Here is a 27,418-nt window from a genome sequence, read left to right on the forward strand (position 1 = left end):
TTGCTTCTAGCTTTCATTATGTGTGTGAGAGAGTTTGTTAACAGCAGTGTGGTTTATTGTGACAACAGCAGAGACCTGAAAGATGTAACTTTCTCCAGGATTGTATGATGGTCGTAAGAGAGAAGTTATGTGTATGTATGTATGTATGTATATATGCAGCCCAGGTAGAATTGCACATATACAGTATATATATCTGTACAATTCTAGCTCGGCTGCGTTTCTACCTGCTCAAGAATGACAGAGCTATGCAGTTTGCAAAGCCGGTTCATTAACTGCCAAGCTAGAGTCAGAGTAACATATAATTCCTTACAACACACAGCCCACCGGCATTTTCGTGTTGTGAAGGAATTGGTAGGAGGGTAACCAGGAGGGAGATAAATTCTGTGTGCACTTGAAAAGCTTAATCTCTCACAAGGGTAACTATCATGGTCAGAGCTTCAGTTGCAAACGCACAAGCCAGGTCTTGCACGAAGGATAATGGCTTTCTTTTTCCATCAAGAACACTATCATAGTTTTCCTCCTCCTTCTGAATAATATCTCACTGTGAAATGTGACACACACACACAGTGCGAATCCTGCTTCAGGCTACTCCTTGTAGACAGTGGGGATGGATTGATGCACATGGGCTAAACTTATGCGCCTGTCTTGATGGCTTGTAGGATACGCAGAGAATGCTAAGCGTGTGTACCCATCCCGCTTTGTGTACTTGAGAAAGAGTAAAGCAGTGTGTGTGTGTGTGAGAGAGAGAGAGAGAGTGAGAGAGAAAGATAGCACGTTATGTGGGAATACAGGCAGCAGTTGTGCGAGTCTTTACTGTCGCTGCTGCAATAAAATCCATATTTGATGTGGTGTTAAATTAATGCAGCATGCTGCAAGTCCCCATCCGTGCTCCTGACAAGTCACCGTTGGTGGCATTGTCAGCCGCTCTTACGGCTGCGCTGCAAAAATTAGCAGCAAGCGAACGTGCGACACGGTGCCAGATGTAGCCACCTAAACCTAACAGGGCTTTTAGCATAAAGGATGCCACCGACCGCACGTGCGGTCTGTGACAAACGGCAGCCAGTGGAACCTGACCTATCATCTTTGTTTGCTTGCACACAAATGGAGCCATTTCCTCTTGTCCTCGTCTTTCACTCTGGTAAAGGAGAGAGAGAGAGAGAGAGAGAGAGAGAGAGAGAGAGAGAGAGAGAGAGAGAGAGAGAGAGAAGCGTCTGTGTTGTTCAAAACTGCATATCCATTACTTCCAAGATGCTTGGAGGGGCATTATTTTGATTCTCTCTGTGTGCCATACTGAGAGAGGCGGGAGGGAGGAAGGAGAGAGCATCTACTTCATTTTTGTGTGTGTGTGGCAGCTGGCTTCATATGCATATCTGGCCAAATTTTGGCTTGGGGTTCAGTACCAAATTTCCAAATGATCTCCTTTCAGAAATGTTTTGTTCTTGAGAGCTGCTGCTCAACACTCTTGCATATCACCGTGCATGCTAATATGCTTTCATCCAAAATACCTTCCTCTGCTGTGATTGTTTTTTTTTTGTTTGTTTGTTTGTTTTGTTTTTTAAATGTTCCAAAGGGAAATTGCATGAGAGCGAAAGAAAAGGTGGATGTAAAGCTGGCTGAGAGGAAAGAATGAGTGAGAGAAGTTCTCTACTTTGAGGAGAAGAGACTCCTCTAGATTCATGCCGTCAGTGTGGTTGGGTGAGGAGAGAGATGCTGTCTTTTGGAACATAATCAAATTACCTGGTTCTAGCTCTGCAAACTCCTCAATTTCAAGCCTGCCCTGGTGAGGGAATCTGATTTACTGTGCAATGTGTTTCAGTGAGGGTGGGTGACTGTTCCATAATGCAATGCCTCTCTTTTAAGATTTTAGTTGGTTCTGAGTATCAATATGGCATTTAAATAGATGGATTTAATTTTATTAGAGGCTCAATGTCACAACAAATGACGTCACTTACACTGTTTTCATTTTATGTTTGTCATACCATATGATTGATTTTGGGGGGATAACTATGGGGGAGAATACACCTCTTGCTGCTTTCTTTGCACTCATTTTATATTGGCATGTCTGTCTCCAATTTAGGTTGGCAACTTTGGGTAGAACAGATTAGTCTTAAAGGCATAGCCTTTCCCTTGTAGCTATCATGATATGCAGAATGTTATGTGTGGGCATACTTAAGCAATGTTTGACAGTGTATTGATTTTTATTCGGAGTCGCAGTCATTTGTTACTTCAAAAATATGTAGGAATCTTCCCAGTACAGGAATACATAGCTTCAAAAGGGTTCGTGTGCCAAAAACAGAAGTGCAATTTAAAAAAATTGATACACTACACATAGTGCCATGGTCCCTAGATGAGCATCATTTCTCTTGTATTATATCGTCCAAAGTAATTTGTTGTTAAAGTTAAAAGCAATCCAGGGAGCTCTGCAATGAATGTGGCTGTTAAACAAAGACTATATTGTTTCATCTTTCTCATTAAAGGACTCAGTGCCGAAGACAGAGAGGGTTAATTTGAAAATGGTAAGCATTTCTGGCACTCAGAAAGTCATTTCCTGATCTCAACGTGATATCTTAGGGGAATAGGTGATGAGGGTCTCTCTCTCTCCCTCTGCAATACTTGATGACTTATTGTCTAGATATTTTTGATTAAAAATGTTTTGGTTTTGTGTTGTTGTTGTTTTTAAAAATCATCCCATATAATGCCACTAGGCTGCAGCAGTAGCTCACAAGGGTCAGTAAAGGGTTGGGCGACTGCTTGAGCAAGTGTTAACAAAGTGACATGCCTTGTATCATTGTATTAAGTACTGTCCATTTGCCAATTGATTCTTTGTCAGTGGTTGAAATATTCTGCCCCCTCTCCTCATTGGACTCCTCCACAAGTTCTGGCTTCTATGTAACACCAATGTTGGCCCAGATGACCTGGAGAGAGCAACAGAGGGAAGAGACAGAGACACCCAGAAGTGAGAACAACTTATACATCTCAGCTATAAAATTTCCACTGTAGATGCACCAGACTCTTTCTTATTTAATAGGCGACAGGGAGACTGGTTCACATCTTAGTTAATGCTGCAGAAAGACCAGATTTTGAACAAGAAACCATCAGGTGAAGGACTCTTTATGGCTGATCTGAAAACTTTACAGGTGCCCCAAAAGAAATGACATGTAGGATTTAATCCATTGTGGATCTCTACACACTGGAGACCAAAGAATCCCCACAAGGCGCATGGCAGCATTGAAGCAGGAAGCATAAGTGAGTCCTTCCAGTTTCCATGCTTTGGGGACAACATCTCAAAGGGGAGTCACACATCTGCTGCAAGCTATCTTTGCTTCACAGGCCTCCTCATGGGAGAGATGCACGATTTGCCCCTTTGCACATCTTCCTCTTCTTGCTTTCTCACTTCCACATAATGTTCAAAGCAATCCATCAGGATACTCTGTACAATGAGGTGCAGCTGATACAACTGAAAAGGCAGAACAGGTGATAAATAGAATCATAGAATTGTAGGGTTGGAAGAGACCACGAGTACCATCTAGCCTCACATCCTGTGATGAGGGAATGGTTTGCCCAATGTGGCTCTCGAACCCACAACCCTGAGATTAAGGGTCTCATGCTCTGCTGTCACCCCATTTGCCCTGTATTCTCTGATCAGTCACTCAGGTTTGATGTCAGAGGTTAACTTTGGACAGTACTGAAGCTAATGATGCTAAGAGTTCCATCTTGCAGGGCCTTCTCAGTCATGACTCCTTGAATGTGGAATTCCCTTCATTGGAGTCATATAGACTCCCTCCTCTGATAACATTTCACCAGTTGAAGACCTGTTTATTCTACTTGGCCATTGAGGGCTCATCATCTGCTGCTGTGTGACTATGCAATCTCCTGTTGTTGGCTGTTTAGGGAAGCTTTTAATGTTTAGCAGATTACTGTATTTTAATATTTAAATTTACTTTATTTTAGTATTTCAATATTTTGTTGGAAGCCACCCAGCTAGGTGGGCAGGGTATAAATAATAAATTATATTACTATTATTATTATTAATAATAATAATAATAATAATAATAATATTGGCTATCTCTATGTTGTTATTATTTTATGGTGTTTTTGTTGGTCGTCTATTCTGTATTCTGACTCTGTGGCACCCTGGGAAGTTCAGTTGAAAAAGAGGGTCTAAAAATACGAGTGATATATAGTGTTAGTCAGAAAAGGCCACCTGAAATCAACAGACTTAAGTTATTGATGATTTTGTTGGATATCACCCATGGTAAAGCAAAAATGAATACATTCACATGCAACATGTCAACGTACATGCGCTTCCCCCAAAACACATTTGAAAACTTTTCCTATCACCGTATCATATCCATTTGTACCTGGGCTTTCATCTCAGAATTAGAAATGTGCTTGAATACTTTCAGGAAGAAATACATGCTCCCAAGTGTATAAGATATACTTTGCCACTGTTGGGAAGTACACAGTTTGTGGACTCCAAGGGTCTTCTTTGTGGCCTGCACAAATTCTGCTTCCCATTTGGAAGGCATTCCTTATAACTTGAACATACGATAGTAAAGAAATTGCAGGGTTACTTGATGCTGAACTTGTTTCCCACCACAAGTTTAAGCATCTCCAAAATATAGCCCATCCTTCAACAAATGAATTCACTAAACAGGCCAATGAAATGATGGACAGAAGAAGTCTTAAGACTGAGTCCTCTCAACCCATAAATTGTGTTGGTTTTACATGATCTTATATGTTTCCCGGCTCCCTAACTCCATCACTGACTGTTTATAGCAGATGTGGATGGGAAAATCGGAACTGGTGTGGTGTTATCAAATAAGTTAGAAGACCAGGTGTATGACTGATATGTTTTGGAAGCAGATGTGTTTTTCTCCTATCTTATCTAGTATAACCCCTAATCTTTGCATCCCAGTACTTTCTCAGTGCGGTAGACTATTTCTTCCCAAGTATGAAACTTTTTTTTTTCATTTTTTTTAATATGGGGATGCTTGTTGTTCTACAAACTGAGGCTCTCATTCCAGACTCACTCACTCATGTGGTATCTAATTATTGCCTCAAAATAATGAAAGATACAGGGCACACTGTTAAACCCAAATGAAGCATGTTTAAGTTCCACTGATGTCATTGGTAGATAGTTCAATTTAGGCTTTCATTTTCCATTAAGTCCAAAGAGACTTAAAATGCTAACCTTGGACTATCAATCAGATCTGCTTTTTTAAGAAGTCTCAATTCTGGCTTGGCTGGTCCCAAAGTATCAGAGCTGACCTCCCCACTAAACTAACTTGGATTATTTTGATGCTGCTGTGAAACTGTGGTTTGAAAAACCCAACCATCAATAGCTTTTTTTGCACTATAATCTCAACCTTTTATTTAATACAGGGGATTGTTTTGGGTAAGAACCCATTTATTTTCCCTCAGAGACTATTGAGCAACTTAAAAAATCAAGGCCATAGGTGTATTTTGTTTGCTGATAAATTTGGCCCTGAATTAGGCTGATTTCTTGCTTTTTATCCTTTAGCACATTTGCTAATCCATGGAAGTCCATCCTGTTTTTCATTGTGTGCCTGCCCTAAACACAGTTAAGGGGAATCGATTCATTGCAAACTGTATTACTTGCAAGTAAGTGTGCTTGGAGTACAGCCATTTATGTTAAGAATTCTTTTAAATCAAGGCCTATTGAACCATTCAATACATTTACACTGCCTCACATACTTCTAATCAGTTTCAGATATGTTTAGTTGCCAATGTTCTGAACCTAGATCTTCCTAGAAACTGTAGGATTAGGGAAATGCAGGGAAACAGAGGTGGAGTTTGTGGAGGAAGCTATGGCAATTCAGTTGTTTTTAGACGGTCTATCTACAATTTGTGCTTCTATGCTCCTTATTCCACCTGAAACACTGGTTTTAACCAGGTTCAGACTCTTTTATTGTTATGATTGTCAGCTGAGGTACCTGGAACCTAGAACTTTGTAAGTAAGCTTATTTATCTGCAACCAAGAATGACCAGACAGAACCCAGTGACAGCTGAATCATTCTGATTTTGTAATGTAGGTGTTTCCATCCCTTACGCCACTCAAACCCCCATAGACTTTTTCTCAAAATGGCAATAGACTTTGGGAAGCATGGTTTAGATAGATCGATTATTCCTTCTTTAATATAACACATATACAGTGGCGTAGCGTGGGTTGTCAGCACCCGGGGCAAGGCAAGTAATTTGCATCCCCTAACCTGTGGATTTGCGCCCCCTAACCCTACCTCTAACCCTAACCCCCAGATGTTGCGCCCGGTGCAGCCGGCCCCCCTGCACCCCCCACGCTACACCACTGCACATATAATTCTAGTAAGAACTCTCATGTAGGAGTTAATACAGTCCTGTTCAGACAGTACCCCTTCAGACTACTGAGGAACGGAACACACTTCAATTGTATCCCTGTTTCCTTTCTGTTTTTCTGTTTCCTTTTTTTTTTAAAGGCCCACAATCCCTTATACTGGCACATCAGGGGCTGGGGTCTGTCCTGGTCCTGAATAGCTTTCTGTTTGTTTTGCTTTTTAATGCATGGGAGCATTTGAAATGCAGAGCCCCCCCCCCCCGGCTTTGCAAATAGGTATTATTCACACGGGACTGTATCAGATGATTATTCTGACTGTATAAATTGGCCAGGCTAAGGCTTAACTCTTATGAGAGTGGCATGGTTGACAATCCCATTGCCCCCCACAGAGATACAGTGTTGCATAAACCATGCAGGAGGGAAGGGGATAATAAGAGATGAACCACTCCAACCTTGCCTGCCCATTCTACCTCTGATGTTTCTGCAGTCCTGTCCGCATAAATATGTCCTTAGTCTGTGCTTTCTACATTATCTTGCTGCTAAACAGGCATGAGATGGAACCATGTCGATCTCCCATACCAAGAATTTTAGGTCTGAGTCAGCTGTTAAATTGCATTCCAAGTGTTTGCATATTCTGTTTCTTTAATTTACAATCTGCATCCATTTCTGGTATCTTGCTAGAAGCAGCTCTTTCCCCCCTCCTTAAAAAAAAAAAAATAAAAAATGCCTCCCAGGACTGTATGTAGAATAGATTCTTGTGCATTCAGTTGATAAGGAAGAATTGTGTGCTGCAGGTGGCACGAGTGCGGGAAGTATCTTTTGAGATATTGCTTCGCTTGCTCTAGCAGAGTGGATAAGATTGGAGAAGCAGCTTCTGAACTAAAGGCTGCTAGTTGGCAGTGTGTAATATTTTCTCAGCACCAGTAGCTTGAGTCAAGGGAATATAAAACATGGGGGGGGGGGGGGGATTGCCTCTACATATATGCGTTCCTCCACCTACCCAGCAACATGCTACTGTCTTTCTGAACTTTCTTTGTTGCCAACATAAACTTTATACTTTCCTTTTTTTGTGTGCAGTGCACATAAATCAAAATATGAAAAGAAAATGGTTGCTGCAAAGCAGCCCATGGGAAAAAAAAGAAAAAGAGAAATCCTATCAGGAAATGAAACGGCCAAAAAATCTTCCAGGTTTTGCTAGTGCTCAAAAGATAAAGGACTTTTTTTTGTTTTGTTTTGAAGAACAAAGAAGTCATTGCACCATTTTGGATTCTATGCATTTTTATATCAATATATATGCATTATTATTATTTTTTGCTATTACGATTTTATCACCGGCCACGTCGTGTGCTACAGGCTGACTGTATTACATTTATCCTATCTTGATGCTTTGTGTCACCCTATAAACAATATAGAATACCTCTCCACAGTGTGCCTAGACTGCATGATTTTAAATTGATGTAGCCTTATAATATTTGCAGATGTTATAACACTTGAGCTTTTAAGTCATAAATGGTTGGTGACAATGCAATCCTCTCTCTTGGGGGCAAAGCATTCAAAATATGTTGAATAACACGACACTTGTTTCAGTTTGCATATGCATAACACTTTTGTCCTGATTTCATCCTGATTTCATCCTAAGCATTAACATTGCATATGAGAGTCTCTGTTAATTAAATGGACATTTGAATAGTTATGACCCAATCCTAATTATAAACATGAATACATCCTATCATCTGTTTTGCAAATTGGGTTGTAGGGTGTTCATATTATTTCACTGTGTTTACTGCAAAAATACTCCACCGGGGACCATTTATGAATCTCTTCCCATTACATATTACATGCTATCATTTGTCATCAGCGCCTACCACTCTGGGGCATATCTAGCCAAAGTTAAGCACATTTAACTCCCATTTATATGCAGACTAGGGGTGGATATAGCCTGGATCCAGACACATCAAAGAAGCGTTTCAGTTAAGCGCATTGTAAACTTTGTATGAGAAATCGGGTTGGCAAAAGCGGAACTCCACAGCGCCATCTGGTGTCATTGTGTTAGAATGCCTAAAACAACACATATAAAGCTCTTTTTCTTTGCCAATGTAGCTGAGTACTAGGAATATAATGTCATCAAACATATCACATAGTTCATCTAGTTGGTGTGGGATAGAGGCAGTGCTTTTGTTTGGGGGGTACTCAGGGGTACGCAGTACCAGCACCATTTTTGTTGTTGTTAAAAAGCATGGCATGTAACAACTTCATGGTGAGTTGTTGTTGTTGTTGTTTAGTCGTTTAGTCATGTCCGACTCTTCGTGACCCCATGGACCAGAGCATGCCAGGCACTCCTGTCTTCCACTGCCTCCCCCAGTTTGGTCAAACTCATGTTAGTAGCTTCGAGAACACCATCCAACAATCTCGTCCTCTGCCGTCCCCTTCTCCTTGTGCCTTCCATCTTTCCCAACATCAGGGTCTTTTCCAGGGAGTCTTCTCTTCTCATGAGGTGGTCAAAGTATTGGAGCCTCAGCTTCACGATTTGTCCTTCCAGTGAGCACTCAGGGCTGATTTCCTTAAGAATGCATAGGTTTGTTCTTCTTGCAGTCCATGGGACTCTCAAGAGTCTCCTCCAGCACCATAATTCCAAACATCAGTTCTTTGGTGATCAGCCTTCTTTATGGTCCAGCTCTCACTTCCATACATCACTACTGGGAAAACCATAGCTTTAACTATGCGGACCTTTGTTGGCATGGTGATGTCATGGTGGTCGTGGTGACTACCGTCACCTATTTTTCTAGGAAAAAAGCACTGGATAGAGGCACAGATAGAGGAGGCTCTGAAAACCCACATCATACATCAACTAAAACTAGGAACCGGTTTACAAAATACAAATTTGTTTGATGCTCTTTAGGGAATGACTTTGTGGGTCAGTCTGCAAGAGGTTACCTATGGCAGCAGGGGCCGGGGAGAAAAAGAAACATGTTTGCTAGGGTTTCTGTCTGTGTTCGTTTTTGCACAATTATAAGAGTTTTCCCACAATGGGTGTGTCACAGTGAGAGGTGCTAGTTCCCGGCAAAGTCAAACAAATGCATTGTACAGAAAAAAAGCTTGCTCTATTTCATGTGCCCAGTGCCACATTTTACAGAGGCCATTAACTGAATCCTTCCCCTCCTCTCTCAGCTCTTTGTCACGTATGCGCTGTGCCTATCGCACACTACTCCTCTGTGAAGGTGTGTATCAAACTCTGGCTGGGCACAGCGGTGAGACTATACAGATCAGCAGAGATGCTCTGCAACATCCATCTTTTGCGTTTTTGACTTACAATTGCTGATATGTCCGTTTGGTCCCTTTTCGGGTGGGTGGCTTTTCGGATGGGCCCTGGTCCTCCCTGCCAAACTGGCCTATTGCAGGCTAGATCATCTTCCTGACACCAAATGGGCCAATTGCAGCAGGAATAAGGGGGCGCTCTCCTGGGCGTCCCCCTGGCCATGCCCAGGATGTTGAGGTCCAGCACCGAGGGCCTTCTGGCAGTTCCCTTATTGCGAGAAGCAAAGCTACAGGGAACCAGGCAGAGGGCCTTCACGGTAGTGGCACCCACCCTGTGGAACACCCTCCCATCAGATGTCAAAGAGATAAACAACTACCTGACATTCAGAAGACATCTTAAGGCAGCCCTGTTCAGGGAAGTTTTTAATGTGTGACATCTTAATTTATTTTTGGTCTTTGTGGAAGCCTCCCAGAGTGGCTGGGGAAACCCAGCCAGATGGGCAGGGTACAAATAATAAATTAAATTATTATTATTATTATTATTATTATTATTATTATTATTATTATTAATGCCCGGATGGTGGGGCCTTTTGGCTTTTTCTCTCACTGTGCCGGTTCTTCAACCCACCCTCCTTCAGATTAGGGTTTTCATGGATGCTCGGACCTTGCTATGGAGAATGTCAGTCGCCTAACCTTCTCATGGTCGGGCAGGAATTTTTCCCTCTTGGTTAATTGGCACCAGCATTTGGGTTTTCACCTACCTCATAGCAATCGTCCCAGCTTTATAAGGTGGATAGGCATTGGGTAAGCCTAGTCTTGGTTGGAGGGGGTGGCTGTAGCCTTTGCCTGCCCCTCCATGGCTAAGGATATCATGTTAAAATGTTCCAGGAGGAGTGGCTTCTGTCCAATGCCCAGGCGAGGGTTAGGACCATACTATTCCTCCAATGGGAACCTCTCAGGGGATGCCCCAATTTGATGTAGGTCATAGGGTGTGCCCACCACTGGCTTCATCCCTAGAAACCCTCCCAGTAGACAGGCAGGAGTGACATGTGCAGTTGCTTAGCACAATGCCTATGGCCAAACCTCACATCTGTAACCAATAAAGTTGTGGTCTTATTTGATCCCAGAACCAATATCTTGTGTGGTGTCTTGGGGAACCGGGTGATCATGCAAACCCATTTGAGTCATTACTTGATGCTGCCTTTATCAACAAATGGGAAGTGTCCTTTTGGCCATTAATGTTTAGAACTTATCTGCTGTTCTCCTGAAAGGATCCCATCCCCCCCCCCCATTTTTTATGGTTTCCATACATAGCTCATTCCCTCTCCCGCACACAATCCAGTTCGTCTTTGCTTTATAAACAGGTCATATTATGAATTCTCCTTTAATGGGACTAAGTGAGACTTTGGTGGCAACCATACTTGATTTGTGGGCTGAAATTGCCTTGGTGGATAATAGGTTGTTCAGGCCTCTCTTGGATATCAAACCTAAATGTTCACATTGCTGGCGTTTTACCTTTGATAACCTGGTTCCCTCCAGACGTTTGGGGCTCTTCCTATTTGCCCCAGCCAGCATGGCCATACAGGCTGTGACTATTGGGAGTTATAATCCAAAACACTTGGAGGGCACCGGGTTGGTGAAGGCTGCAAACTATGCAGGCTCTTCCTCTTGCTTAGCTGTTTTAATGCTAGCTTGCATGCAGTCATTTTATGCATGAACTGGGTCACAGCATGCATTTGTGGAATGGCCCGCAAACTGGATTCCAGAAGGGTGGATGAAGTTTAATTAGAATGCTTAATTCACTGAGAGAAGCAACATAAAATGCACACTGCAACTTGCTATTGTTAACTGCGTTATTTTTAGATGGTGTGTTCTTATGAAAGAAATGGAAGTGAAAATATCAGATGAAAAATTACTACATTTTTTCCTCTAGTCGTATAATTCTGCAGTATGCCAGGTTATTAAATTTATCAGCAATATACCTTAGTTTCGAAGGATTTTTTTTTTCTGAGCCAAGGCAAGCAAAGTGAACTTTCAGGAACTGGGACGGTATATCTATATCTGCCAATCTGCTTGCATGTATAAAAGAGCATTTTGCTTCTGTGGATGTGCAATGGGCTCAAATGGCACTTTTGCAAACCAGGATTTTCTTAGGAGTCATAATAATCCACCTATCTTCTTATAACCTTACAATTTGTGTTGGTTCATGTGTTTGATTGGCCCTGTAATTCTCTTTCCATAGCACAGGATAGAACCAATGTTCCTTGCTCCACAACAATACATAACATATTGTGTGTGTGCTTAATTTCCTTTTGCAAAATATTTTCAAATATGTAAAAACATGTAACATGCCATTTTGAAAGGTTAAAAAAGAATCACATCTCTTCTTAACAGATGCAGAGAAAAAGGAAGGGAGAAAAAGACAGAGTAAAACATCTGTTGTCTCTCAACATTTTTTTCTCCAGGTGTAGTAGTAATAATAAGTTCCATCTGTCTGCAAACTGTTGCCAGTCAGACCTCTTCATGCACTAGCTTCCAAGTGAACTGCTTGCTTGTCCAAGGTGGGAAGGGACTCATCCTCTTTGTCACCAGAGTAAGAGTAATACAGTCATACCTTGGTTCTTGAACACCTTGGTACTCGCACGTTTTGGCTCCTGAATGTCGCAAACCTGGAAGTAAGTGTTCCAGTCTGAGGACATTTTTCGGAAGCCGGACATCCGACACAGCTTCCGCTTGACTGCAGGAAATTCCTGCAGCCAATCGGAAGCCGCGCCTTGGTTTTCGAAAACTTTCGGGATTTGAACGCACACCCAGAATGGATTAAGTTCAAGAACCAAGGTACCACTGTACCAAGTTGTATAAGCATGTAAACTGGCCCATCAGATAAAAGATCTCAGGATCGTCATTAGTTATTGTCAGTCCTTTGGTGAATTTCAACGTCCAGGTACCATGTGCCTACCACCCGCAGGTCACCTCTGACCAAAAGACCACTCAAGATGACATTGTATGGTTCAATTTAGGCCACGGCTTTATTGATCACAACCATAAGAGGTTTGGCAAAGGCATTGGGTAACAACCGGCCAGTGTGGTGTAGTGGTTAAGAGCGGTAGACTCGTAATGTGGTGAAATGGGTTCGCCTCTCCGCACCTCCGCATGCAGCTGCTGGGTGACCTTGGGCTAGTCACACTTCTCTGAAGTCTCTCAGCCCCACTCACCTCACAGAGTGTTTGCTGTGGGGGAGGAAGGGAAAAGGAGAATGTTAGCCGCTTTGAGACTCCTTCGGGTAGTGATAAAGTGGGATATCAAATCCAAATAATGCCCAACTGTTGGATGATTGACCCAGGGGTCAGACAAATGTTGAGGAGGCCCTACGACATGCATAAAATAGGTGCCACCTCACAAGAACAACCAACTCAAGAAGTGCTATGGCTCTAGCCTGGGTGTCTGGACAGAAACATCTCCTCCAGGATCCCTTTAATGGGAAACCCCTATTTCCTTAGAAGGGCAGGCAGAGATTTACATCCTCCCTTCCAACAACTTGTTTTCACCCAATGTCTTACCTCCCAGAGCTGTAACAATTGCTATGAGGAAGGCAAAAAACAAGAACAAAACCCCAGGTTGGCCAACTGCTCCCTGGCCCTGAATATGGTGGCCAATTAACTCCATAGCAATGTGTAGTTACAAGCACAGCAACATGGAGGGTAGGCAACAAATCCAGGAATGATTGCAGTGCCCCGTGAGATGCAGGCCTACTTTTATCCCTACAGGAGCAGACCTGAATGAAGTCTTTGGTGGACCCTGTCAGGTCTACCCCACCCCCCAATTAGGGTTGCCATATTTTGAAGAGCAAACAAGAGGACACATTTGCCAACTTCTCCTTTTAACTATGGATTGTTGTGACAGTTCTCATTTTACATCCCCATGAAAAAGAGGACATGTCCTGGGAAAAGAGGACATATGGCAACCTTACGAATGAGCCCACCTCTGAGCCCAAGATGGGCCATTTTTTCAGGAAGGCCAATTCAAATGAACCAGCCCAGAGGTCAGAAGCGGGGCTAGTCAGACATTTCAGGAAGCGGGGTTATTCAGACATTTCTTGGGTTTTTATATCACACTAAGCCAGACCATGGCATTTTGTGAATGCGCAAGCATACAGAAGACATCATGCTCAGTTTGATCCTTCCTGCTTGTTGTCTACTGTACCACACTAAGACATGATTTAGTTTAGTATTTTGTCCAGACATCAGCTTGTGGCTTACCTTTAGACAAGACTAACCATGTGCTGTTACCCAAGTTTGTCCTATAATTTACAACTGGTGGGGTGTCCAGGAAACTATGAGCTTCAGTTAGGATAACATGCTTTTCCATACCTTGGATCTCAGCAAAAAGGCTGGAGACCACAATTTCATGTATTTGCATAGTTCAGCTTTTGATGATGTGTGAAACAGGTCTATTAAATCTTCTTCTCTCATAGTCCAGGCATTACATTCTGTTCCCCCCCTCCTACCTGATTGCAAGTTTACCCCATTCCATTCCCTTGAGTTATTATGGGACTGGCTTTTTAAAGCTTTTTACCCTACAGACTTTTCTTTTGTAGTTGGGGGTGGGTGGGCAATTGTGTTTATTTTGGGGTTATCCTGAATCTGCCAGTACTTCTCTCTTGTGTATCAGTTGTTGTATAGCCCTCCAGTTGGAGAACAGCCTTTGCCAAAGGTGTCACAGGCTTTGAAGATACTCGAATTCAGGACGCAAGGGAGAAATGTGCTAGGAGGAAGGCATGCTTGGCAAATGCGCACTGTGATCAGATCCTGCCCGGAAACCAATGTCCCCGCTGTGGAAGGATGTGTGGATCCAGAATTGACCTCCACAGTCACTTACAGACTCATTGTTAAACCCGTGTTTATGGAAGACAATCTTACTTGGCTACGAGTGATCACCAAAGAAGAAGATAGAAGTACAACTCTGAGAAAACCTGAATCGATATTAGCATGCAGACTTTAAAACTTTTTTTTTTTATTCAGTTAGTAAAGTATTTATATACTGGCATATCTTCAAATCATCGGGACAGTGTACAACAACACAAAAACGTTTAAAAGCAATACTAAGCGGTGGTTAAACTAACTGGTTACCTGAGGGGAGTTTTGAAAGATGACATAGGCCTCTTGCAGGTTAATATTGAATGTATACTAGAACAGGGCTTTGAACCTTGTATCGAATCTTGCCTCCCCTACAGAAACTTGAAATTGCACCCTTGCTGGTGACACAGGGCATTGCATCAGCCATGTGGAGAGTCATAGCCTTGTAAAGGAGAGAGACATCAAAGCTAAAATAGTCCTTGCTCTCTGAAGCAAGTTCTGGTTAAATATACACCTTTTGCAGTTTTAAAGTCTTATGCACTTTGACTTTTTTTTGGGGGGGGGGGGTTCCTCCTCTGATAGAGAATGTGCTACATAGCTGTCCATTAATGCTAATCTTCAGCTAGTGACAAAATGCAAGCATAAATTTTAAAGGACGTTGGCGGGGGAAGAGAGAGAGAGAGAGACTAATGGATACATGGGGAATGAAGTAGATTCATTTTATTTTCTGTAAGTCATAGGCCAGATCCACTTTTCTGGAGATTAGCTCTGACTATGAATATCTACTGCAGGTAGAGTTAATTTTTTTTAAAAAAAGAAAAAAAAACTAACAACCTGAGAGCATTAATACTTATATAGACATAGATTCAGATTATGCACAGTTTTGACATGTTCTTCTTTGCCTTAACTGGCCTTAGATGAGCTTACTGCTTAAAATAGACTGAACAGAATATTATGGCATGGGAACTAGGTGGGGGAAGATGCAAGGTGATCCTGACTATGGGTATTTAGGTAGATTTATGCAATAAGCTACCAACAGGGTGACAGTGTATTTTAGGAACTGTGTGAAATTTAAATGCATCCTTGCAGCTTCTTAGGATTGCCGCGGAGGGTGCACTCACTTGGCTCAACTCCTGTGTAGCATGAGCATGTATTTGCAAGCATCTACTTGTCACATGGGACGTGGGTGGCACTGTGGGTTAAACCACAGAGCCTAGGGCTTGCCGATCAGAAGGTCAGCGGTTTGAATCCCTGTGGTGGGGTGAGCTCCCGTTGCTTGGTCCCTGCTCCTGCCAACCTAGCAGTTCGAAAGCACATCAAAGTGCAAGTAGATAAATAGGCACCACTCCAGCGGGAAGGTAAACAGTGTTTCCGTGTGCTGCTCTGGTTCACCAGAAGCGGCTTTGTCATGCTGGCCACATGACCCGGAAGCTGTATGCCGGCTCCCTTGGCCAATAAAGCGAGATGAGCGCCGCAACCCCAGAGTCGGTCACGACTGGACCTAATGGTCATAGGTCCCTTTACGTTTACTTGTCACATGCCTGCTTTATGCTTCCAGGTGCATCACGAAGGCATCCCCACCCCATGCTTTTCTGGTGGCATGGGTGCTGCAGCAGCACTGCCAATTCTTTCGCTGCCAGGGTAACATGGGGCACCTCACCCACTTACATGCCAACGCAGAGTGGCTACAAGTACCACATGACAGCCCTCTATTTCAAAGTATCCTCTCTGTTTGAAGGACTGTCCAATCCAAATCTGGTTTGAAGCAAAGAACCAAGAACAGGGCCTTGAAGTTGCACAGAGAGAGTAGAGTTTTCATGTCATCCTTCTTAAATGCATCCCTCTCATTTGAACTGTCCGGAAGGTTGCCAAACATCCCCTTCCAGAACAGACTTTGCTCTTGTGGTATGAATACACCAGATACAATATACCATATAATTTTGGACTGCCCTTTCTTCAACATTCTTCGGAGAGACCTACTCACGGCCCCTTTGAAGCTTAAAGTATCTACTTGCAAAGGATTTGTAATCCAATATCTGTTGAAGGATTAAATACCCGGAACTACTGAGATTGTTTTAGGAAATTTAGCCAAGATCTTTATAGTCAAATTTAAAACAACTTAATTTTACTTAATGGTGGCTACTGAATCTTTTACATGTTTTGTGTGTTTAAAATATCTGGATTACCAACATTTTATGGATGGTTGGGTTTTTTCCCTCTTTCTCTCTCTCTCTCTTTTATGATTTTATTGTCTAAATTATGCCAATAAAGCCTGAATGAATGAAAGGATGAGTGAGTAGACAGAGTGGTCACAGGTCATTCAATCATCACCATGTGTGATGGATTTTATTTCTTTTCAAATTATAGTAGGTACTTTAAAAATGTGTAGCTATATGTCACAGCCACCCAGGTGGGTCCCAGCTCACGAGAGACCTTACTCCGTTGTAGTTTACTTACAGGAAAAGTTTATTGAAGATAATTGCTTCTTTCACAGTTCAGCATTGTGGCTGTACATCTGTCACGTTAGACCGCCGAAGTCCCCCTCTGACTCCTCCCCTCCTCCACACCAACTTAATAGCCTGGCTCTAGACCACCTCTTCCTCTCCTTTCTTTTCCGCAGGGTCTTTCTGCCCCCCTGGGTTCTCTCTTTCCGGGATTCGCCTGAGGCTGAATCCTCTGCCGCCTCCTGCCCCCTCCTTCTGGCTTTGGGGCCGGGCTCCTCCTCTGAGCTTTCCCCACTTCCGCGCGCCTCTATGTTTGAACTTGGCGCGCGTACGTTGCTTTTGACCTTTCCTTCGTCCTCTATACTGCCCCCTGTTCCACTCTCTACCCTTTCCGGCTGAACACCTTGCTCCAACCCCCTCTCTCTGTTTTCTCCTGTTCCTCCTCCCTCCGAGAGGCTGACAACTCCACCCCCTTTACTCCGTTCCGGCTGAGACCCCTCTGACAGCGTCTGTGCTTCACTGGGCTTTCTCCCCTCCTTCCCTGACTTTTCACAGCTTCTCTCTTCTCCTGCTTTTCGCCTGATCATGCTAGCTCCCTTTTGGGAATCCTCTGACTCACTGCTTAGGCTCATAGATTCCCTTCGAATTCCGTCATCTTCTTCCTCGTCTCTCTCTCCCTCCTCCCACTCGCTTTCCGTCTCCTCTGCCATCTCCTCACTTCTCCCAGAAACCCTGACATCCATCCCCCCCTCGAAGCCCCCCCTTCCCCCCTCCCGGTCGCTGGGTGCAGGTGGAGGGAAATGTGGTTCTTCCTGGGTCGGTTCAGGATACCGGGTGTCCACGTCAATCTTCTCCTCTGGCAGCTCCGTATACGTGTGTTCGAACTCGGGTTCCCCCCCTGAAGGCATCACAGTCTCTTCCTCCCTCACTGCTTCTCCTGGCGCTGCCTGCCAAGGACCTATCATCCACCTCTGACTCCATACCTCCCTTGGCTGATCCACCCACCAATAAGGGTTTGTCTCTCCCCCCCCCCAGGCGGGGATCCCTGGTCGGGCTTGTTTTGGGCGTAGAGCCCTCGGGCGAGGAGAAACCCCCGAACGTGCTGCCCGACAAAGTGGGCGTGAAAAGCCAATCATCAAAATACTCCTCGGGCATGGGTTTGTGCGGAAAAATTGCATGAAACTCCTCCTTCAACAGGGGTTCGTCCAAAGCGTAACCCGGCACCCAGCTATTTGCAGAGACTGGAGTGCCTTCCCTGGCGAGAAAATATTCAACTCCCTCCTCCCCCCATCGTGAATCCAGTATCTCTGTGACCTCATTAAGAGGTTCTGGTCTTGGCGACTCCCCTCTCTCAGGCGCCCTTCTACGTGGCTCTGGAGGTGCTCCTGACTCTTGAAACCTGTGTGGGGCTTTGTAGGGAGTGAGCACCGACCTATGAAAGACCGGGTGCACCCTGGAGCCCTCCGGAAGGGCTAGGCGAAAAGCCACCGGATTGATCTTAGCCTCAACTTGATATGGTCCTAGCTGCCTGTGTTCTAACTTCTTTTTGGCCAACGACCTGGCCGGCATCGCGTGGGCTGCTAACCATACCCAGTCCCCAACCTGAATGTCTTCCCCCGCCCTTCTGTGTTTGTCGGCTTGCACCTTATACGCCTGCTTTGCCAGCTCCAAATGTCTCCGCAGCTCCTCGTGCACCTCTTGCAACTCTGCTGCAAACTGGTCGGCATTTTGAGGTCCCCCCCCTTCAGGTGCTGTAAAGCTCGGGAAGGTTCTGGGATGACGTCCATAGTTCGCGAAGAAAGGCGTCACCCCGGTGGATGCGTGCTTCGTGTTGTTGTAGGCGAACTCAGCCATCGGCAGGTAGTCCACCCACGCCGCGGGTCGCTGGTTGGCGTAACACCGTAGGTACTGCTGCATGATCGCGTTGACCCTCTCCACTTGACCGTTGGTCTGTGGATGCCTCGCCGACGTCAGGTTGATCTTGACGTGCAAGATACCCAGAAGCTTCCGCCAGAAAGTGGAAACAAATTGGCGCCCCCTGTCGGACAAGACGGACTGCGGTAGTCCATGCACTCTGAAGACGTGATCGATGAAGAGCTTTGCGGTCTGTTCTGCCGTCGCCACCTTGGCACAAGGAATGAAGTGCGCCATCTTGGTGAACAAGTCCACAACCACTAACACCGCCGTCTTACCTCTGGAGCTGGGCAGGTCTGTAACAAAGTCCAACGCTACCCTCTCCCACGGTTGCTGCGGTGTCTCCAGCGGTTCTAACAATCCCGCCTGCTTCTGATGCACTGGTTTGGACCTCTGGCAGATATCGCACCTGGCTACGTAGTCCGCCACCTCTCCTCTCATCTGGGGCCACCAAAAGTCCCTTGCCACCAACTCCATCGTCTTCTCTTTGCCGAAATGGCCCGCACTCGGGGCATCGTGCAACTGTTGCAAAACCGTGGCGCGAAGCTCGTCGGTGGGCACGTAAAGGGCGCCCTTGCGAGTCAAAAGTCCATCCTGCAACTGAAACTCATTGTTGTCAGGCGACCCTCTGCGGAGCTCCTCCATCTTGGATTGTGCAAACTGATCCTCTTGCAGCGCGCGTCGCACCGCGTCCAGGTCGACTGCGATGGTAGCGCACGTCCACGCCTGCGGTGCGAAAATGTACTTCGCTGCGAGTGGAGCTACTTCCTCCAGGTATTGAGGCTTTCGGGACAGCGCGTCTGCTATAACATTGGAGTCTCCAGGGATGTATTCTATTTTGAAATCGAAATCCGCAAAGAATTCCGCCCAGCGCATGTGTCGTTGGGTTTGCAATTTAGCCGTCCGCCAATACTCCAAGTTCTTGTGATCCGTGCGGACCTGCACCGTGTGCTTGGCTCCTATCAAGAAGTGTCGCCACGCTTTGAAAGCTGCATGAATGGCCAACAACTCCCTGTCCCATATGGTGTAGTTGCGCTCCGTCTTGCTGAGCTTCCGGGAGTAGAATGCACCCGGTCTCCAGTTGCCTTGCGAATCCTCTTGCAAGAGGACGGCCCCAACTGCTCTGTCTGATGCATCTGTCTCTACCCGCATGGGCCTGCCAGGATTCACGTGCAGCAGCTGCTCCTCGGAGGCGAAAAGGCTTTTAAGCTTCCGAAAGGATCGCTCTGCTTGTTCGGTCCAGACGAACTTCTTCTTCTTGGAACTGAGGGTGTCAGTGATTGCCGCCGTCGCGTTTGCAAAACCTTTAATAAACTTGCGATAAAAATTGGCAAAGCCGATGAACCTCTGGACCTCCTTCCGATTTCGAGGGCTTTTCCAGTCCAACAGCGCTTGGACTTTAGTCTTGTCCATGGCCAGTCCCTCGTCGGACAGCTTGTAGCCAAGGAAATCTACCTCTCTCACATCAAACTGGCACTTCTCCAACTTGGCGTACAGCCTGTGTTCCTTCAGCCTCTGCAGAACTTCCTTCACGTCCTTATCGTGATCCTCTGGCGATTCCGAGAAAATCAGGATATCGTCGAGAAAACAGACACACTTCTTGTAGAGGAGACCTGCCAGGACGTGATGCATGAATGCTTGGAAAACATGGCTGCCATTTTGTAGACCGAAGGGCATAACTCTGTATTCGTACGTGCCCAAAGGAGTGAACATGGCCGTCTTCCACTCGTCGCCCTTCCTGATGCGGATGAGGTTGTAAGCTCCACGTAAATCCAGCTTGGTAAAAATCTTCCCCCTCCTGACTGTAGCCAAAAGGTCGTCAATTTTGGGCATGGGGAAGGCCTTGGGCTTAGTTAGTCTGTTTATGAACCGGTAGTCCACAATGAGCCTCTTCTGGGGCGTGTCTTTCTTTTTCACAAAGAAAACAGGACTGCCTCCCGCTGCTTTAGATTCCTGGATGAATCCGCGCTTGAGGTTGTGTTCTATGAACTCCCGAAGCTCTTGCAGCTCGTCTTCCGACATGGAGTACAGCTTGGCAGTTGGCAACTGCGCGCCTGGCACTAAGTCAATCGCGCAGTCGTAAGGTCTGTGAGGCGGCAATTTGTCAGCTTCCTTTTCGCAGAAAACCTCCAAGAACTCCGCGTACTTGTGAGGAACCGCTTGCACCATACTCAGATGCAGCTGCTGTTCGGCTTCTCCTCCTTGATCGGTTTGGATGCAATTCTGGGCGCAATACGATGAACAAAAGGTGATCTGCCTCTGGTACCAAGCAACCGCGGGACTGTGCCTGTCCAGCCAACTCATGCCCAACACGATGGGCGTGTCCGATAAGTGGGTGACATTGAAACTAATAAGCTCTCGATGGTCTCCAATTTGCATCATCATGGGAGGGGTTTGCTGCACCACTTGCCCCCCCAGCAACTTCCTGCCGTCTACCGTGACCACGTTCAGAGGCGTCGTTGCAGGCAGGAGCGCTATGTTATGCTGCTTGACGAACTGTAATCCCACGAAATCGGCGTTGCTTCCCGAATCGATGGTTGTTGGAACCTCGAGAAGTCGCCCATCAGGCAGCTGGAGTGTTGCTGTGAGTAAAACTGCTGGTTTGGGAGGTAAAGGGTCCATGCGGTGCAAGGATGCTGGGGACTTCTCTACAGATCCGCCTGGCTGAGCCCCAGTAGCTCTGCTTCCAGCCAGGCACTGCAGTTTCCCTGAAGCTGCTCCTCTGATTGCACCTCTGCTGTCACAGTTGCTAGTGCTGCAGTGTGCTTCTGGAGCCTCTGGGGGCACTCTTTCGCCATATGGTGTGCACTGTCGCAGATGTAACACTTCCTGGTCCCTCTAGGAGGCTTCGCTTTGGCTGCAGCAGGGATGGGGCTCTGGGATGGCTTTTGAGCCCTAGCACCACCAATCTCCATTGGCTCTTCGCCTTCCTTCCCCATTGGTGAGGGGTGCGCACGGCTGAAATCCCTGTGCACAAAAGGGAGAGCTTTTGCTTGCGCGCGCGCTTGGGGCCCCCCCTCCTCGTGCCACGGACGTCCCTCATGTCGAATTCCTATAGCCAAAGCCCGTTGCACCACGTCTTCCAGGGTCTGGGGTCTGTCCCCCCTTGCGATCTCATCCTTGACGGAGGGGCTCAATCCCTCCCAAAAAAGATCCCTGACCGGTAGACTGTCCTTCGGCCAATCTAAGGCGGTGAGCAATGCAAAAAATTTAGAATGATATTGGCGTACAGTGGCTCTCCCCTGCCTCAGCCCGTGCATCTGCCGGCGCGCAATGTCCTTATCCACAGAGGATTGAAAACAAGCATCCATTGCCTTGATAAACGCATCTGCATTGCGACGGGCTGGTCCATCTTCGCGCCACAGATTGCGTAGCCAAGCCCTGGCCTCCCCATGCAGGTGCGAAACAATAAATCCCACTCTCTCCTCCTCATCTCTAAAATCATGACGGAGTAAATGCAGTGCATACACGACATCTGCCCTGAAGTTGGGATAGTCTTGCAAGTTGCCATTAAAATGCGAAACTAGGGCACCCCCCCTCCTTCCAAGCGCAATGCCCTCCGCTCTGGAGCCCGGGGTCCCCGCCTTGTCCGCATTTTCCCACCTTGCTTGCAAATCCTGGCAGGCTTTCTCCAAGTCAGCATTCTTCTTCTGCGAAGCAATGACTGCCGTTGTGAGAGTGGTAATCTGATCCCGGAGTGCAGCCAGCTGTTCCTCAGCACTCATGGCTGCCCCGTTCATGAGCTTCGCAAAAAAAAAATTTTTGCTTTCAGAGGGAGGGGGACTTTCTGTCACAGCCACCCAGGTGGGTCCCAGCTCACGAGAGACCTTACTCCGTTGTAGTTTACTTACAGGAAAAGTTTATTGAAGATAATTGCTTCTTTCACAGTTCAGCATTGTGGCTGTACATCTGTCACGTTAGACCGCCGAAGTCCCCCTCTGACTCCTCCCCTCCTCCACACCAACTTAATAGCCTGGCTCTAGACCACCTCTTCCTCTCCTTTCTTTTCCGCAGGGTCTTTCTGCCCCCCTGGGTTCTCTCTTTCCGGGATTCGCCTGAGGCTGAATCCTCTGCCGCCTCCTGCCCCCTCCTTCTGGCTTTGGGGCCGGGCTCCTCCTCTGAGCTTTCCCCACTTCCGCGCGCCTCTATGTTTGAACTTGGCGCGCGTACGTTGCTTTTGACCTTTCCTTCGTCCTCTATACTGCCCCCTGTTCCACTCTCTACCCTTTCCGGCTGAACACCTTGCTCCAACCCCCTCTCTCTGTTTTCTCCTGTTCCTCCTCCCTCCGAGAGGCTGACAACTCCACCCCCTTTACTCCGTTCCGGCTGAGACCCCTCTGACAGCGTCTGTGCTTCACTGGGCTTTCTCCCCTCCTTCCCTGACTTTTCACAGCTTCTCTCTTCTCCTGCTTTTCGCCTGATCATGCTAGCTCCCTTTTGGGAATCCTCTGACTCACTGCTTAGGCTCATAGATTCCCTTCGAATTCCGTCATCTTCTTCCTCGTCTCTCTCTCCCTCCTCCCACTCGCTTTCCGTCTCCTCTGCCATCTCCTCACTTCTCCCAGAAACCCTGACACTATATATAGCGTATGTGAATTTTATGTGCACCTGTGACCTCTTCTTGCATGCATGAGGCATAATTGGCCACTCTGTGCCAGCACAAATGTTCTTGAAATTGGGATGCTGGCATAAAGAGAAGTCACAACTTGAACTCCAACTTGGCCACGTTCGCAGTGATGCTGCTGACATATGAAGTCCTGAGCGACTTGCGACCTGGCTATCCAAGAGAATGTGTTGCCCCTTACAAACCTATCCCTTCAGTTATACCCTGGGGAGGTCACTTGAGTGCTGCATATGCAGCCGCTTGACTTCACCCTTGGAGGCATACTCCATTGTCTCTCAAGAAAGACAACAAGAGATGAGGACTTCCTTGTTCTTCAATCATCTGCACATGTATATCTTGTGGCAATGGGGGGGGGTATTATTTGCTGTGGCATCATCTCACCCCTGAAGGATGACAGGCTTCAATCTTAGTTGTATTTCAGGGCATGTTGATGAAGACCTATACAGTGGTACCTCAGACTATCCCAGACATAGTACCTCGGGTTAAGAACTTTGCTTCAGGATGAGAATAGAAATCGTGTGGTGGCTGCACAGCAGCAGCGGGAGGCCCTATTAGCTAAAGTGGTACCTCAGGTTAAGTTTCAGGTTAAGAACGGACCTCCAGAACGAATTAAGTTCTTAACCCGAGGTACCACTGTATAGTCAACAAAACACCTGCTGATTTAAATGTTCAGTTTTAAGTGATTTTTATACAGTTGTACCTTGGTTTTCGAACAGCCTAGTTCTCGAACGTTTGGCTCCCGAACAATCAAAACCCAGAAGTGACTGTTTCAGTTTTCAAACGTTCTTTTGGAAACCAAACATCCGATGGGGCTTCCACAGCTTCCGATTGGTTGCAGGAGCTTCCTGCAGCCAAACAGAAGTCGTGCTTTGGTTTTTGAACGCTTTGGAAGTCAAATGGACTTCCAGAAAGGATTCCATTCGACTTCCAAGGTACGACTGTGTTGATATGCTTTCTTCTGTGGATTGTCAATATAATTTAATTCCTTGCTTTGCTAGTGTACCTTGTACACTGACCAGGAATTTTATAATGAAGGGCAGCAAATAAATATTTGAAATCAATCAACCATATCACTGAACTACTTGATCTCTCAAATTTGCCAGCTAGCATTTCACACACATACAGAAACACACAACTCGCTCCACACAATCTCTGAGCAAATTAAGATGATGGGTATCTGGGAGTCTCACCACAGCTATGTTCTTTAGCATGCATTGTAAATAGTAAAAGTTTTACTTTTTTTTTTTTTAAGGAATAGAAGACACATAAGATTTGAGACCCAGTGCAAAAGCTTCTCACAGTACCTTTGCATCTAATTTTCTGTGCAGGATTACAACTTTGAATCTTTTTCAGCTTTTACAAATACGCTGGTTCAAAGGAGAATGATTTATGCAGATATTTCTCTTAAGGAGTGCCTGCCTCTACACTCACAGAGAGACTTTTCTGCAGAGCCCTGAGAAATAAGAATTGAAAACTGAATGATGATCTGAAGTACTGTAGAAATAATCCTATTAAAGGTTTGCTACCTATACATATTCAGACTAATTCAGAAGTCTGTGCTTTGAGTAACAGAGATCAGGATGCCAGAGCCGATTTAAATTGGATAGAAGAGAAGGAGAAGACGAAAGATCATGTGGATAAAATTGTATTTGTCTGTCGCCTTAAATTATGTTTGTGGTACAGCCAGATGCTTGAAACCCTTCATGTTTTTGCAGTCCTAGGAATACCATAAAGCAGGGTGTGTTTACAACAAAAAGTGGTTCTTAAACAATTCTCTCCCCCCCCCCATTGCCTTGTACTTTTCAAAGCCCAGATCCAATGACAAGGAGCTCTTGCTTATGTGCAATCCAGTTTTCATTTTAATGTATTAGAAATAATTTTGCTTAACATTGCTATAGATACTTAACCCTTTATTCACCAAAATATTGTAGGGATTGTGATGCAGTTCCAAGGAAAAAGGCTATTGCTGTAATGTGTGAGTGTGTATGTGTGTAAATGAGACAATTTACATTATCGCTGGGTTATAGAAATTGCAATTTGTCTTTGTCTGCGTCTTGTCATAGGATAACAAGACTAGCTAAATTCTCATTTAAATCAATCCTTTCTTCAAAAGTCACTTACCTTTAAGCCACGCTAATGTTACATTCTTTGGCTACCCTTGAAACCTCTCCCTGAAGTCGACCATTTCCCATACATACAGTCTTACTGCTTCTCTGAACACACACACAAAAGCGAAACATTAAGCATGTTAAATGAATCTAAATTAGGCATTATAGTGGCATGTCAGAGCAGGCAGGGTTATGTTAATAATGTATTGACCCACCTGAAGGTGAACAATAGAGTTTCCTGATGAAATTCCCATCAAGGTTTCTTTCTTGCTTCCTCCTTCAAGGTTCATGATTTTAAATCCTTTGGTGCCATCTTGTGGTCTGCATAACAGTTTTTGAGAGGAACATGTTTTGAGGAGTATGTAACTCCTCAAAAAAATTGTCATCTGTAACATATCATAGGATGGAAGATGTGTCATATTGTAAAAATTCTGAAAATATGAAATGACTAAGATGATGACTCCAGGAAAAATATAGAAATCGATAGGAGTCTCTCAGGCCTGATTCAAGCATCATCTTTGTGATGTGTTTGCCTCTCATTACCTCCGTACCACTTGACTTTTTGCATCATGTGGATTGTCAGAGTTGCATAGGCAATGCCCACAACAATGGCAACAAAGAGCACTAGAGTGGGACCACTGGGATGGGCAATATGTGCATGATTCTACTGACAATGGGATGATAAAGGAGTCATTTTGGACTCACAGCTGTCCATGGAGGCAATGGTCAATTTGTAACTGGCTGTGGCGCTGTGGGTAAAAGCCTCAGCGCCTAGGGCTTGCCGACCGAAAGGTCGGCGGTTCGAATCCCCACGGCGGGGTGCGCTCCCGCTGCTCGGTCCCAGCGCCTGCCAACCTAGCAGTTCGAAAGCACCCCCGGGTGCAAGTAGATAAATAGGGACCGCTTACTGGCGGGAAGGTAAACGACGTTTCCGTGTGCTGTGCTGGCTCGCTAGATGCAGCTTTGTCACGCTGGCCACGTGACCCGGAAGTGTCTCCGGACAGCGCTGGCCCCCGGCCTCTTGAGTGAGATGGGCGCACCAACCCCAGAGTCTGTCAAGACTGGCCCGTACGGGCAGGGGTACCTTTACCTTTATATTACAATAGTGCTACTGATTTTAATATGATTGATCTCATATATCTGTATGAAGAAGTTAAAGCTGGAGAAAAGGACATCCTAATTGCTTTATCTTAATTGAGGATAGGAGTGTTTTACAGTTGCTTTGCCTGCTTGGTCCTTATCTTTAGCAATATACCTATGCAGTGTATAATGCAGGACTCATAATTCATGTTCATAAGAACATAAGAAGAGGCATGCTGGGTCAAGTCCAACATTTCCTTGCCACAGTGGACAACCAGGTAGTCATGAGAAGCCTACAAACCGTGCATGCTCCTTCTGATCTCATCTCATTGCAAACGTTTGCAATGTAATTCCACATCAGGTGGAAAATGTCGACTGTTATTAATTAGGCTAGTGGGCCACTATGAATCTGAAACATGAGTTCCAGTCCCAGAGCTAAAATTTGAATTTCTAACCTCATGCTCTTTCAAAAATCTAGTTATAAATAGTTATATAGATTAGATTACAAACCTTCAGTGTGGGGATCACTGAACTTTTGGGCTTGTAATATATTATGACACACAAACTAAATAACTGTAGTATACAATTTTTTAAAAAGTTAAAGGTATGTGTCTTTTCCTTTTCTCTGTGAATCAGTCTTCCAAATGGAAGAGAAAACTAGCAACTTTCAGTACCTTACTTCCCCAGATATGTAGGTTAAATACATTCTAGGCAAATCAGACTAGACCATCCTCTTTCAAAGGTCATCTGTGTTGCTTGTTATAGAGTTTAATTCTTCAGTGTCTGTTGAAATCTCTACAAAA

The 27,418-nt window shown here is 45.3% G+C and overlaps 1 protein-coding gene and 1 long non-coding RNA gene across 7 annotated transcripts in view; one reads left to right on the top strand and one right to left on the bottom strand.

Moving 5' to 3' along the window:
* Positions 1–27,418, top strand: part of CDH10 (cadherin 10) — a 410,273-nt gene that overhangs the window by 271,337 nt on the left and 111,518 nt on the right. The window lies entirely within an intron of this gene.
* LOC309348288 lies at positions 24,642–25,897 on the bottom strand. Its single transcript, XR_014159331.1, has 3 exons — positions 25,751–25,897; positions 25,549–25,640; positions 24,642–24,880 (listed from the first exon to the last, which is right to left on the bottom strand). It is a non-coding gene; the product is annotated as an uncharacterized lncRNA (long non-coding RNA).

This window comes from Podarcis erhardii (genome assembly GCF_964252035.2).
Source record: "Podarcis erhardii genome assembly, chromosome: 8".
NCBI classification, from domain to species: domain Eukaryota; kingdom Metazoa; phylum Chordata; class Lepidosauria; order Squamata; family Lacertidae; genus Podarcis; species Podarcis erhardii.